Source organism: Mastigoproctus giganteus, chromosome 5 (genome assembly GCF_048544385.1).
Source record: "Mastigoproctus giganteus isolate SK-2022 chromosome 5, ASM4854438v1, whole genome shotgun sequence".
NCBI classification, from domain to species: Eukaryota; Metazoa; Arthropoda; class Arachnida; order Uropygi; family Thelyphonidae; genus Mastigoproctus; species Mastigoproctus giganteus.
The window spans coordinates 9,593,068-9,605,949 of NC_143579.1; the positions used below are offsets into that span (position 1 = coordinate 9,593,068).

The 12,882-nt window shown below is 39.0% G+C and overlaps 1 protein-coding gene across 5 annotated transcripts in view; it reads right to left on the minus strand.

Moving 5' to 3' along the window:
* The window catches only part of ksr (kinase suppressor of ras), a 341,876-nt gene that overhangs the window by 191,446 nt on the left and 137,548 nt on the right, over positions 1–12,882 (minus strand). The window lies entirely within an intron of this gene.

The following is a 12,882-nucleotide window of genomic DNA, read 5'->3' on the forward strand; positions in this document are numbered from 1 at the left end:
CATTTAAAAGCTGCTGGAGTGCAATGGATGTTTTAATTCTAAAAGAAACAAAATAAACTTTATATCATAATGTCAGCAAAAGTTTCAGTACTAAAGAGAATACCTAGATAACAATACTACTGCTATCTGGATAAATTGTTAAAATTATAAGCCAAATTACAAGTAGTAATTGGTGGGGTCCAATAGACCCCACCAGCCCAATCAAGAGTAAAAATCATCTCTAAGCTTTTAAGCACTTTTTTTTTTTTAAATATTTTATACAGTTCATATAAAAAAAAATATGCCTTGGTAAAATGTTTAAACTTTTCATTTCAGTAAATTTCTTACATTACAGGAACTCCACAACCTACATAATACTCAACTTATGGAAATTCAACTTTACGCAAGTTTTTGCCAGACGGTGCAAACTTAAAAAAATCATGAAGAGGTATTTTGTATCCTGTAGGAATAAATGGAGGTATCATGAAAATATCGTAATGTGAACCCAATAACACTTTTTTTTCTTTTTCTTCTTTGTAATTCATTCCAAGTCCTTCGAAGTTGAAAATTTTGCTATATTACTAAGCTATTTAGCTCTAAAAGGTCATTTATAAGGATATTGCCCTACACTTTCATTTTTATCATATATTCCTTGAGGTTGTCACAGACATTCTCTCAAATATGCCAGACAAGCTGTACTTGCTACCTGCGAGTCTAAAATGCTGATGGAACTGATATTCGGGTGACACTCAAGTCAAGTGGACCCAATTTCGGCGAAGTCCGGACGATCTGTGACAGCCAAATCCTCTGCCTGCACCTTCACGATGGTGGGACTGTTAGTAATCCTGGGTATAACCTACATGCACAAGTACATGGTGGGTGACCACCCAGGTGTGAACCAACGCAAGCAGGGGTCGAGGTCTGGCGCCCACACCACATGGAGGAACGCCGACCCTCTATGTTACCAGGCAGTACTAGGTGGTAGATGACTCTCATCAACCGGTGAAATACCACCACTTTGCTTATTGGAGGCTTGAAGTGGTGGAACCCATGTTTAGTCTATAGCTAAGTTCCGGTCAACCCTTCCCTATCTCTTCCATCATGCAGTATGATTGATGGCTTTTGAGGTTATGATGAACGTCGTGGCGAGATCCAATATTCCTTACATTTCGAGGGTACAGCTCTAAAACGGTTTTCGCAGGCCGGCCGCTAGTTAGTACACTGGAACGAACCTATTGGTAACTCTCTAGGAGGCTTCCGGATCAGCTAGTGTATAATCTTGCTACCTCTACTCTGCCAGATAGTGACTGGAGGGAGTCCAAGTAGTGTGTATACGGGGAGCATTGCCGAGGCTACGTTATGTCAAGGATCTAGGTATATTCTTACCACGTGTATGCCATATCCAAAAATTTCATTACTTCATACAGCATGTCCCACCCACTTTTTCTTACTATTGAATACACCATGAATTGTCAAACTAATAAAGCAAGCTTATCTGCGAAAAGATCTAAACCTCCCAAGGACTTCCTAATCCATTTCACAAATATACGTGGTCTCAATTCTAATTTCAACGCTGTCCGTTTCCACTTGCAGTCTGCCAAACCCCCATGTACTTTTTCTGACAGAATCTCAGTTATCGGTTGATTCAACTACTGCTCATCTCAGATGCCCAAATTATTTGCTGTGCGATTCCATTCGCCTCAAAGGTGGTACTTGTGCATACGTCCGTTCTGATATTCCCTGTCAGAGACTTGGCAATTTGGAATCTCCTCTCTTTGATCTTCTCTGGCTTAAAATCTCTCTACCTCATTGTGTCAAATTCGTCTGTTGTCTCTACCGTTCTCCCAACTCCACTAATCACTTGGAGCTCTTTGACTTCCTCTCTTTGCAACTTGACTTTCTCCAGTCCAACTTTCCTAAGAGTGAGGTAATTTTCCTTGGTGATTTTAACGTTCACAACTCCAGCTGGCTTCCGTTTTCTAGTCACACCGACCCAGCAGGTCGAGATGCTGAGGCTTTTGCAATTACTAATCACCTAGCACAGATTGTTCATTTACTAACAAGAATACCGGACAATCCTAATCATACAGCCAATACGCTTGATCTTTTTTTCACAAACAACCCTTCTAAGTACACGGTCGAAGTGAGAGGTCCTTTAGGCACTTCAGATCATAACTTGGTGATTGTCTCTTCTCCAATGGAACCTTTATCTCATGGCTATTCCCAACCACGTGTTGTTTGGCATTACAAGAATGCAAAATGGGATGACCTGCGAGACTTCTTTTCTTCTTTTCCTTGGTCGGATTACTGTTTCAAAACTTCTGATGTCAACGTTTGCTCAGATCGTGTCAGTGATATTATTCTTGCAGGAATGGAATCCTTTATCCCACACTCCACTTTAAAATCTCGTCCTTTATCTAAACCTTGGTTTTCCAATAAATGTGCTAAGGCTGTCCAAGAGAAGAATGTTGCATATCGTAATTGGCTTGTTTCTAATTCTTCAGTTTTATTTTCTGCCTACACCAAAGCTCGCAACAATTGTAAAGCAGTTATTAATCAGTCCACACTAGAGTTTGAACAGGCTAAGAGTAGAAAACTTGCTTCTTGCCCTAATGGTAGCCGAGCATTCTGGTCTCTTGCCAAAGCTATTGGCCGCAACTTTTGCCCATCTCTGCTCCCACCTCTGTCCAAACCAGATGGTTCTGTTGTCACTTCAGCCAAGGATAAAGCTGAACTGCTAGCATCCCATTTTTCTTCCAGCTCATGTATTAATGATCTTGGTAAAACACCTCCCACCATTCCCAACACGCTCCATTCAATGCCTCCTGGTCTTCTGTCAAAATTATATCAGAAGGATCTTGATGAATCTTGATGCTAAGAAAGCTCCAGGTCCTGATGGTATTTCTCCACTTGTTCTCAAAACCTGTGCTCCTGAACTTACTCCTATTCTTTGCCGCCTTTTTTCACTTTCTTATTCCAAAGGTGTTTTTCCTTCTGCTTGAAAATTTGCTCATATCCAGCCAGTTACTAAAAAGAGTGACAAATCCCTCCCATCCAATTATCGTCCCATTGCAATTACTTCTACTCTTTCTAAAGTAATGAGAAATCAATTAACCGCCAACTCTTAAACTACCTAGAAACCTTCCTTCTGATCAATGATCGCCAGTATGGATTCCGTCAGTGTCGATCCACTGGTGATATTCTGGCTTATGTGACCCATTTATGGACTAATTCAATGGAAAGGTTCGGTGAAACATAAGTAGTTGCTCTTGACATCTCAAAAGCTTTTGATCGTGTTTGGCATAAAGGTCTTCTAAACAAGCTTCCATCTTATGGTTTGCCAACTGTTTTTAGTAATTGGTTATCCAGTTTTCTCTCTGATCGCTCACTGAGGGTGATGGTAGATGGCTCTATGTCTTCTAACTTCTCCACTAATGCCAGTGTCCCCCAAGGTTCAGTTCTTTCCCCCACTCTTTTCCTCTTGTATATTAATGACCTTCTTCCATTGACTGGAAATCCTATCCATAGTTTTGCCGATGATAGCACATTGCATTCAACTTTCCATTTTGAGAAACCTTGTCCTGCTCAATCAGCTTCAACTTCTCGAAAATCTGCTACCAATTCCTTAAATGCCGATCTTCAGGTAATTCTCCAGTGGGGCAGAGACAACTAAGTTGATTTCAACCCTTCTGACACTCAGTCTTCTCTTATATCTCGCAAAAAGGATTCTTCTGCTCCTACGCTTATCTTTAGTGACACTCCGATTTCTAGGCAAAATGATATATCTCTTTTGGGGATTACCCTGACTTCTAATCTCTCTTGGCACAAGCACATTACAAATATTGTTTCCTCTGCATCTAAAAAACTTGATTTTCTCTTTCGCTTTCGGCGTTACTTTTCTTCCAAACAGCTGCTCACTCTGTATAAATCACAAATCCGCCCTGCCATGGAATATTGTTCCCACATCTGGGGTGGTGCCCCCGAAACTTCTCTCAGGCTTCTTGATTCCATTCAGAAGAGGGCAGTTAGGTTAATTAATGATTTATCTCTAACAGAGTCTCTCCACTCGCTTTCTCATAGACGTACTGTTTCTGCTGCATGCCTCTTCTACAGATACTTCCATGGGCACTGTTCTTCTGAATTGGCTTCTATAATTTCCGCTCTCTCTTTCAAAACAGTCCGAACACGTGCCGCCACCAGCCAACATCCATTTACCGTCCAACTTCAAACCCACAGAACCAACTTTTCATCTTCCTCATTTATTCATTCAACTGCTGTTTTTGGAACAACCTTCCTTCATACGTATTTCCTGAAAATTACAATCTACAGAAGTTCAAGTCTAGTGTCATCAAATATCTTCTTTCGTCTTCTCAACCTCCAACCCAAGCACGGTACTAAGTACTATAGGTTCTAATACCTCTCGTGTTTGGGGTTCACATAAAAAATAAAAAATAAAAAAAATAAGAATCAATTTTGAACACCTCTGTGATATTTTTCTGAAGCACGTTTCTGGAGGTCACGAGCATAAAACAATAAAAACAATTTGCACTTTCCAGTTTATTGGGCTTTTATGTCAGTGCATCTAATTATAAATGGGTAGTAAACTCAATCTTTTTCAGTTGCGATAATACCGATAACTGCAATTGTGTGGGTTTTTACGCTATTATGGTGAAATGAGTTCCTTCACTGAAATCTGCAATAATATAAAAAACAAATTTTCAGAAACTTCTCTTCATTCCGATTTACATATTAAAATAATGAAAGGAAAGCGACCAACGAAAAGTGCAAGTGGTGGTAGTGCCAGGACACGAAACAAAATTGATTTAGAAATGAAGGTGAAAACGATTAAGTAGGAAGCAGGACAAAGTTTGTCATCAGTTGCAAAGGAATTAGTCTCGCTGCTTCAACAGTGAATACTATTTTAAAGGACAGTGCACATATAAAACAACATGTCAAAGGATCAATGCACTTAAGATCAACAGTGATCACAAAACGCCATTAAGCTGCTATACTGAAGATGGAACAGCTGTTAATAATATGGATGGAAAATCAGATTCAGAAGCAAGTGGCCCTCAATCTAATGACCATTCAAGCAAAAGCAACAAGTATTTATAAAGATATTAAGGATCAGTACAGCGAACCCCAACCCAAGTTCGTGGCAAGCAACGAGTGGTTTAATAGGTTCAAGCATCGTGCTGGTTTCCACAGCGTTAAAGTATGCAGTGAAGTAACCAGTGCAGATTCTGTAGCTGCAGAGAAATTTTGTGACATGTTGGAAAAAATTATTGATGAAGACGTCTATTCAACACAGCAAATTTTTAACGTTGCCAAGACTGCTCTGTATTGGAAAAAAATGCCAGAACAAACATACATTGCCAAAGAGGAAAATACAACATCAGGTTTCAAGGATTACTCCTTGAAACCTGACATAGGGCCATGATCTGGCTTGGGGCTAATGTAGCGGGAGATTAAAGATTAAACACACTGCTTGTGTACCATTCTGGAAATCCTCATGCATTTAAGGGCATCAATAAAGACACCCTACCCGTGCCTTTCCGATTGAACCAGAAAGCATGGATAACAATATCTCTTTTGAGGATTGGTTTAAATGCTGCTTCATTCCAGAGGTTGAAAAATATTGTAAAGACAATGACGTTCCTTTCAAGATGTCGCTTCTATTAGATAATGCTCCTGGACATCCTACACATCTAGATGATTTCAATTCGAACGCGAGAGTCATATTTCTATCGCCAAACACAACTTCACTCATCCAACCCATGGATCAGGGTGTTATTTCAAATTTAAAAGCATAACATTTGATCAGGCTTTGTCTGCAGCAGACGATGAGAAAAATTTTACGTTAAGAGACTTTTAGAAATCTTACAATATTTACCATGCCATCTTAAACATTAATAAGGCCTGGGCGGAAATTACTAAAAGTTGTTTAAAAGTGCATGGAAGAAAATATGCCTATGGCACGTAAAAGGCTTCGAATGATTTGAAAAAGACGAATCATATGAAGAGGTTACAGATAAGATTGTAAAGGTTGCAAAGCTACTTCAGTTGGAGGTTGATGCCAAAGACGGATGATGGAGGAGTTAATAGAGGAAGAAGAGAAGGAATTATCTAAAGAACTTATTGACTTGCAGGCACTGATAGTGGAAGAAGAAGAAACTGCTGACGAAGCACAAGATGAACCAAATGAGGAGCCGAGACGCTTCATCACCAGAGAGATGGCAATAGTAGTAGTAGTAGTGGCACATGATGCAAGAAAGCAAGTGTAGGAGCTTATGCAGCATCAGCCAAAAAAAAAAAAAAAAAAAAAAAATCACACCATTCCCTCCAAATGCCTGTCCAGTTCCTCCTTAAATTTATTTAACCTATCAACTTCTACAACAACAGATGGAAGTTTGTTCCAGCAATTAACCACCGCTGGCTAAAGGCAAATTTCCGCACATCCATTCTACATCTGTCCTTTCTTAATTTGAACTTATGTCCCCGTAGGTTGGTAATCTGAACAAGTGGAAGGATCCCATCAGAATTCAGCGTGCTCAACCCATTCAAGGCCTTATAGACCTCAATCAGATCACCGCACAGGTGCCTAGTCTCCAGCCACTGCAATTTGCAGAACTTAAGCCTCTCTTGGTAAGAGAATCCCTTCATTCCCCTCACCAATCGTGTTGCTCTTCTCTGTACACGCTCAAGCAAATCTACATCCTTCCTAAAATGAGGCCTCCAGACCTGTACGCAGTACTCAAGGCGTGGCCTGACCATTGCCTTATACAGAGGGACAATCACCTCCTTTTCCCTGCTAGCAAAATTCCTATATATCATTGACAAAACCCCATGACCCGCCCTAGCAGCCTGTCTGCACTGCTCAGAAAACTTCATATCTGACTGCACAATTACTCCCAGGTCTTTTTCATTTTCTACCACCTTAAGTGTAGTACCACACAGTTGGTACGTTTCTCTGGGGTTACTTCTACCCATATGCAGTACTTTGCATTTGTCAAGGTTGAATTTCAGTTGCCACTTCTTAGCCCATCTGCCCAAATTATCTAGATCCTGTTGCAGTAGCACACTGCCATTACTGTCATTAACAACCCTGCCAACCTTTGTGTCATCTGCAAACTTCGACATTAAGCCTGATATACCTTCATCAATATCATTGATGAATACACAAAACAACAGTGGACCCAACACCGAACCCTGTGGGACTCCACTAATAACATTAGTCCACGAAGAGCAGCACCCATTGATTACCACCCTCTGTCTTCTCCCACTTAACCATCCTTTTATCCATTGTAGCAACTTACCCTTAATACCATTCTGCTCCAATTTGTACAGTAGTCTTCCATGCGCAACAGTGTCAAAAGCTTTCCTGAAATCCAAGTATATGATATCAAAATTATTTTTTGCATCCAGTTCCTTTGTGACCACATCATAATAACCAATCAAATTTGTCAGACAAGACTTTCCCTTAACAAATCCATGCTGTGTTTGAATTATTGCTGCAGTCTTGTCTAGATGATCCTGCAATGCATCTTTAACCAGCGACTCCATTATTTTACCCGGAACAGAAGTTAAACTAACTGGTTTAACTTCTGTTCTGATGGCGAGGTTTGAGAAGAAGGACCTGACAGCGAACGATTCTTAAAAGTTGACAGAGGGGGGTGAATGATATGCTTGCTTCCTACAAAAAAACCTACAATGGAAAGAAAAAAGTCACCATCCCGTCAACAATTAATATGTTCTTTCGTAAGGTTGAGCGGCTGACCCCTTATAAATCTCCACAGCCTTCAACCTCCACAGTGGCATACTTATCAGCTGAAGACGCCAATTTTGGCAATGATGCTCAAGAGATAAAACTTACCGAAGTTATGCCTGTATCCACTCTTTTTTTGTAATTTTATAATTTTGAATTTTTTTTAAATTGCACACTGTCATTTTTCCCACGCATGAGATAAAAAAATTGAATTAATAAATAAATTCTATTTACATGTTCTTTGAACATTTATTTTTTGATTCAACCAATTCAGCAAGCACAGTTGTGAGTGATGCACAAGCATGGGTGAAATTCCGACTTACGTAGTGTTCTGCGTAACGCAACCCTTACGTAAGTCGGGGAGTTCCTGTATATTTTATTTATTATATATATAATATTAAACAAAGCTAACTCGTTTACAGAAATGCACAGACATAATTAAAAATTTCATTGCTAAAAAAAAAATCTGAAAACAGCAGAAACGGCCCTGTACAGGAATAATGTTTTGGCATGTACGTTTATTTAGGACATTTACATAAATACAATTGTCTGATGAATAAGGTAAAGTAAAGCAAAGTGCTTTAACACATTATAAACAAAAGCATTATTCTCAGTAAAAGTTTCACAGTTTGGTTGGTTCAGATTTTTACTGTTATCGAAATAAACTAGGTTTGATCATGACAGCCTAAGATCTGGTAAAATCCATCATGACTAGTTAAATGAAATTGCACAATGTTCTACCAAAAGTAAATTATGAGGATTATCATAGAAATAATGTATAAAACTGTTAATATAAAACACATTTAATAACAAAATTACTATTATTATTATTAGTTGAATATCATATGATGCAAGGCAGTGAGCTTATAAAGTATCAGGGACAAAAAAAAAAAAAAAAAACTTTATTCAAACTGCACACTTCCACAACAGAAGTTTGTTCAAATAGTCAACCACCTGCTAGCAGAAGGCAAACCTCTTCACATCCTGCAACCATCCTTCCTTAATTTGAATTTATGCCTGCCTCGTGTGTGTATGTGTGTAAGTCTGAGCAAGAGGAAAAATACTAACAGCCCAATCCATTCAAAGCCTTAAAAACCTCGATCAGATCACCTCACAGGTGCCTAGTATCAAGACACTACAATATGCTGAATTGAAGCCTGTCTTGGTTAGACTGACAGATTTCAGTTGCCCTTCTTGGCACCCATTCCAGCAGTTCAACATCGTCCCTAAAATGAAGCCTCCAAACCTGTATGCAGTTCTCAAGATGTGGCCTAGGTAATGCCTTTAACAAAAAGATAATCACTTCCTCTCCCTACTAGCAAAGTTCCTGTATATCATACACAAATCTTCTTGCAAATCTTTTTGCCTGTGATATATGGCATGTCTGCATTGCTCAGAGAACTTCGTATCTGACTGCGCCTTATCCTCGGCTCTTTTTCATTTTTCACTATCCTGAGTATATTACCACACAGTTGATACTGTTACTATGGAATTACTGCTATCCATATGCAGTAGCATGCATTTATCAATGTTAAACTTCAACTGCCATTTCTCAGCCCACTGGCCTAATTTGTTTAGATGTTTTTGCAGCAACAGCTTATCCTGATTACTATAATTAACTACAGTGCCACCCTTTGTATCATATACAGACTTTGACATTAAACCTGATATATCTTCATCAATATCATTAATAAATATATATATATAAAAAAAAAAAAAAAAATGGGCCCACCACTGAACCCCGGGGGACTCACCTAATAAGATTAATCCACGAAGACCACTGTCCGTTAATAACCACTCTGTCTTCTCCCTCTCATCCATCCCTTTATCCAGAGCAGTAATTTACTCTTAATGTCATAATGCTACAATTTGTACAGCAGTCTTTTATGTGCAACAGTATGAAAAGCATTCCTGAAATCCAACCATAAGATACCAAAATTATTTTTCGCATCCAGTTCCTTTATTACTGCATTATAACTTCCAATAAGATTAGTCAAAGAAGATCACCCCTTAACAAACATCTGTTGTGACTGCAGTATAAGTTCATTCCTGTAGAGATGATTCTGCATTACTTCTTTAACCAGAGATTCCATTATTTTCCTCAAAACAGAAGTTAAGCTAACTGGTCTGTAATTACTCATGTCACCCTTTGATTCCCCTTTGTTAGTTGGCATTACATTTGCACATATCTAGTCCATAGGGACCTCTCCTCAAACCAATGGTGCTGACCAAAGATAATCATGACTAAGGGTTTGTTTACCTCCTTTTCTACTTCCCTTAATATAATTTGATAGATCCTATCCACCCCAGGTTCCCTTTTTTATGCAGAGCTTCATCAATTCCTCTTCCATATACCTCTCAGTTATCACAGAATCATTTAGCTCCCTGTTAGATTCTGATGAACTTCTGGAATTTCCCTCAATAAAGAACTCCTCATATGTGATTGTAGTAAATGAATGCAAAATCCTATCAGTTTGTTGGCAAACTGGACAGGTTCATCAACAGTTAAACTATCATCATCAAGTGGGCCAATGTGATTCAATCCTTTCCTTCTACTGTTAATTATAAGTAAAGTCTTTGATGCATTTCATAGCATTCTTTGCAAGAGACCTCTCATCATCTGCCTTAGCTTGTCTAACCTCCTTTGGAACAGGACCAGGGTATTTCTGCCAGGGGCAAAAGTTGATGACGTTGTAAGGCACATATCATCTTTTAAGTGCACAGAAGGTAATATTGTTGTACATATTGGCACCAATGACATTAAGAGTAGGAGATCTGCAGATTTACTTAACAAGTACAGGTCAATGTTACAAAAAAATTCATGAGTCAGGGTTAAATTTGAAAGTGTCTGCAATTCTGCCCAGACACGATAGGAGGGAATACATGATGAGAGCCTTGTCAATCAATTTGGCCCTGGAAAGATTGTGCAAGGCTCAAGGGGTAGAATTTTTTCAGCGTAGTCTGTGCTTGTTAACAGGAGAGACTGCTTCTACAGGGATGGGATACATTTAAATAGAAAGGGTGCAAGAATATTTGCTGATGTTATCGAGGGAGTGTTAGATGGGTCGGAAAACTGCTAGCTTGGGGGGATTCTCAGACTAAAAGGTTAAAAGTAGCTACCTGGAGTGAGGAGTGCTGGGGGTTTCAGGGACTGATGGCAGTCATCGTGAAACAGGTGGGTATATGGAATGTGTTAGGGTAACTAAGAAAAGGTGCATGTATACCAATGCTAGAAGTATAGTAAATAAATTTGATGAATTTGAAGTGCTGGTCAAGACATCAAAGACGGATATTGTTGGGATAGCAGAGACTTGGTGTCACACGATTTAAGGAATGCAGAAATGGAATTTGGGGAGTAAAATGTGTACAGAAAGGATAGACAGGATAGGAAGGGAGGAGGTGTTATGCTGTTAATTAAGAAAAACAAAATCAAAAGAAGTGCACCCAGTTGATATAGATGAACAGTGCACTGTTGAGTCAGTTTGGTGTGACATAAGCACTGCGAAAGCAAAAATAAGAATAGGAGTGTGTTATAGGCCTAATGACTCGAATGAGTACAATGAACAATTGTACAGAGGAATAGAGTGGGCTAGTAAATCAGAATGTCTTATAATGGGAGATTTTAACTTCCCAGATATTGACTGGAACTTGTGGTCACTCACACACTAGTAAGACTTTTTTTGGATTTATTGGATGATTGTTTTCTGCAGCAGCATGTTCGAGAGGCAACCAGAGAGGGTAATACTCTTGGTCTGGTTATCAGCAGTGATCATTCATGTATTAAGAATTTGCAGATAAAGGAACCACTAGGTGGCAGCAATCACAGTGTACTAATGTGGGATTTACTTAGAGATATAACTACCATCAGGGGTAAAGGAAAGGGTTTTTGCTTCCATAAAGGTGAGTACAGTGGTCTCAGAAAGTTTTTAAATTCTGTACAGTGGGATCAACTGATGAGGTTACCAACAATAAATGCTAAGTGGGAAGCATTCAAGGAATTAATCGTGGAAGCTACTAAACGTTTCATACCTATTAAGAAATATTGTTCAAGGTTTAGGCCTAAATGGTTATCAAATGAACTAATGAGACTCGTGACAGAGAAGAAAAATGCATGGAATGCAAAAAAATTATCAAGTGATTCAGAAGCCTATGGCAGATATAAGCTGGTCTGTAATCAGGTCACAAAGGAGGTTAGGCTGGCGAAGGCAGATTATGAGAAATCTTTGGCAAAAGATGCTAAGAAAAACAGCAAGGATTTCTTTACTTATATAAACTCTAAAAGGAAGGGGATGAATCTGATTGGTCCACTTGATATCAATGGTTCCACTGTTGATGATCCTGCTCAGATAGCAAACAAACTGAATGAGTATTTTGCATCTACATTCACTCATGAGGAGTTATTAAGGTTGAAAATGGCAGAAGGTTATCAAATTGTAGCAGGGTGCTTAATGATTTTGTAATAACTGAGAGCAAAGTGGAGGAGAAATTGTTGAAGTTAAACATAAGAAAGGCACCTGGGGTGGATGGGATCCATCCAGTTATATTAAAGGAGGCGGCAAAGCAACTAAGCAAACCCTTAGCCATAATTATGAGAGCATCCTTGGACTCAGGGGAGGTCTACACGAACTGGAGATGTGCAAATGTATCCCCAATTCACAAAGGGGAATCGAAGGGTGACGAGTAATTATAGACCAATTAGTTTAACTTCTGTTTCGGATAAAATAATGGAGTCACTGGTTAAAGATGCATTGCAGGAATATCTAGACAAGATTGCAGCAATAATTCAGACACAGCATGGGTTTGTTAAGGGAAAGTCTTGTCTGACAAATTTGATAGGATATTATGATGTGGTTACAAAGGAACTGGATGCAAAAATTAATTTTGATATCATATCTTTTGATTTCAGGAAAGCTTTTGACACTTTGCGCATGGAAGACTGTACAAATTGGAGCAGAATGGTATTAAGGGTAAGTTGCTACAATGGATAAAAGGATGGTTGAGCGGGAGAAGACAGTGGGTGGTAATTAAATCAAAAGTACATCACCAAGGGTGTCAAGACTAATATTCAAGATTTCTAAGAGGTACAAGCTAAAGATTATAATGATTTATGCACCAACATCAAGCCATGATGATGAAGA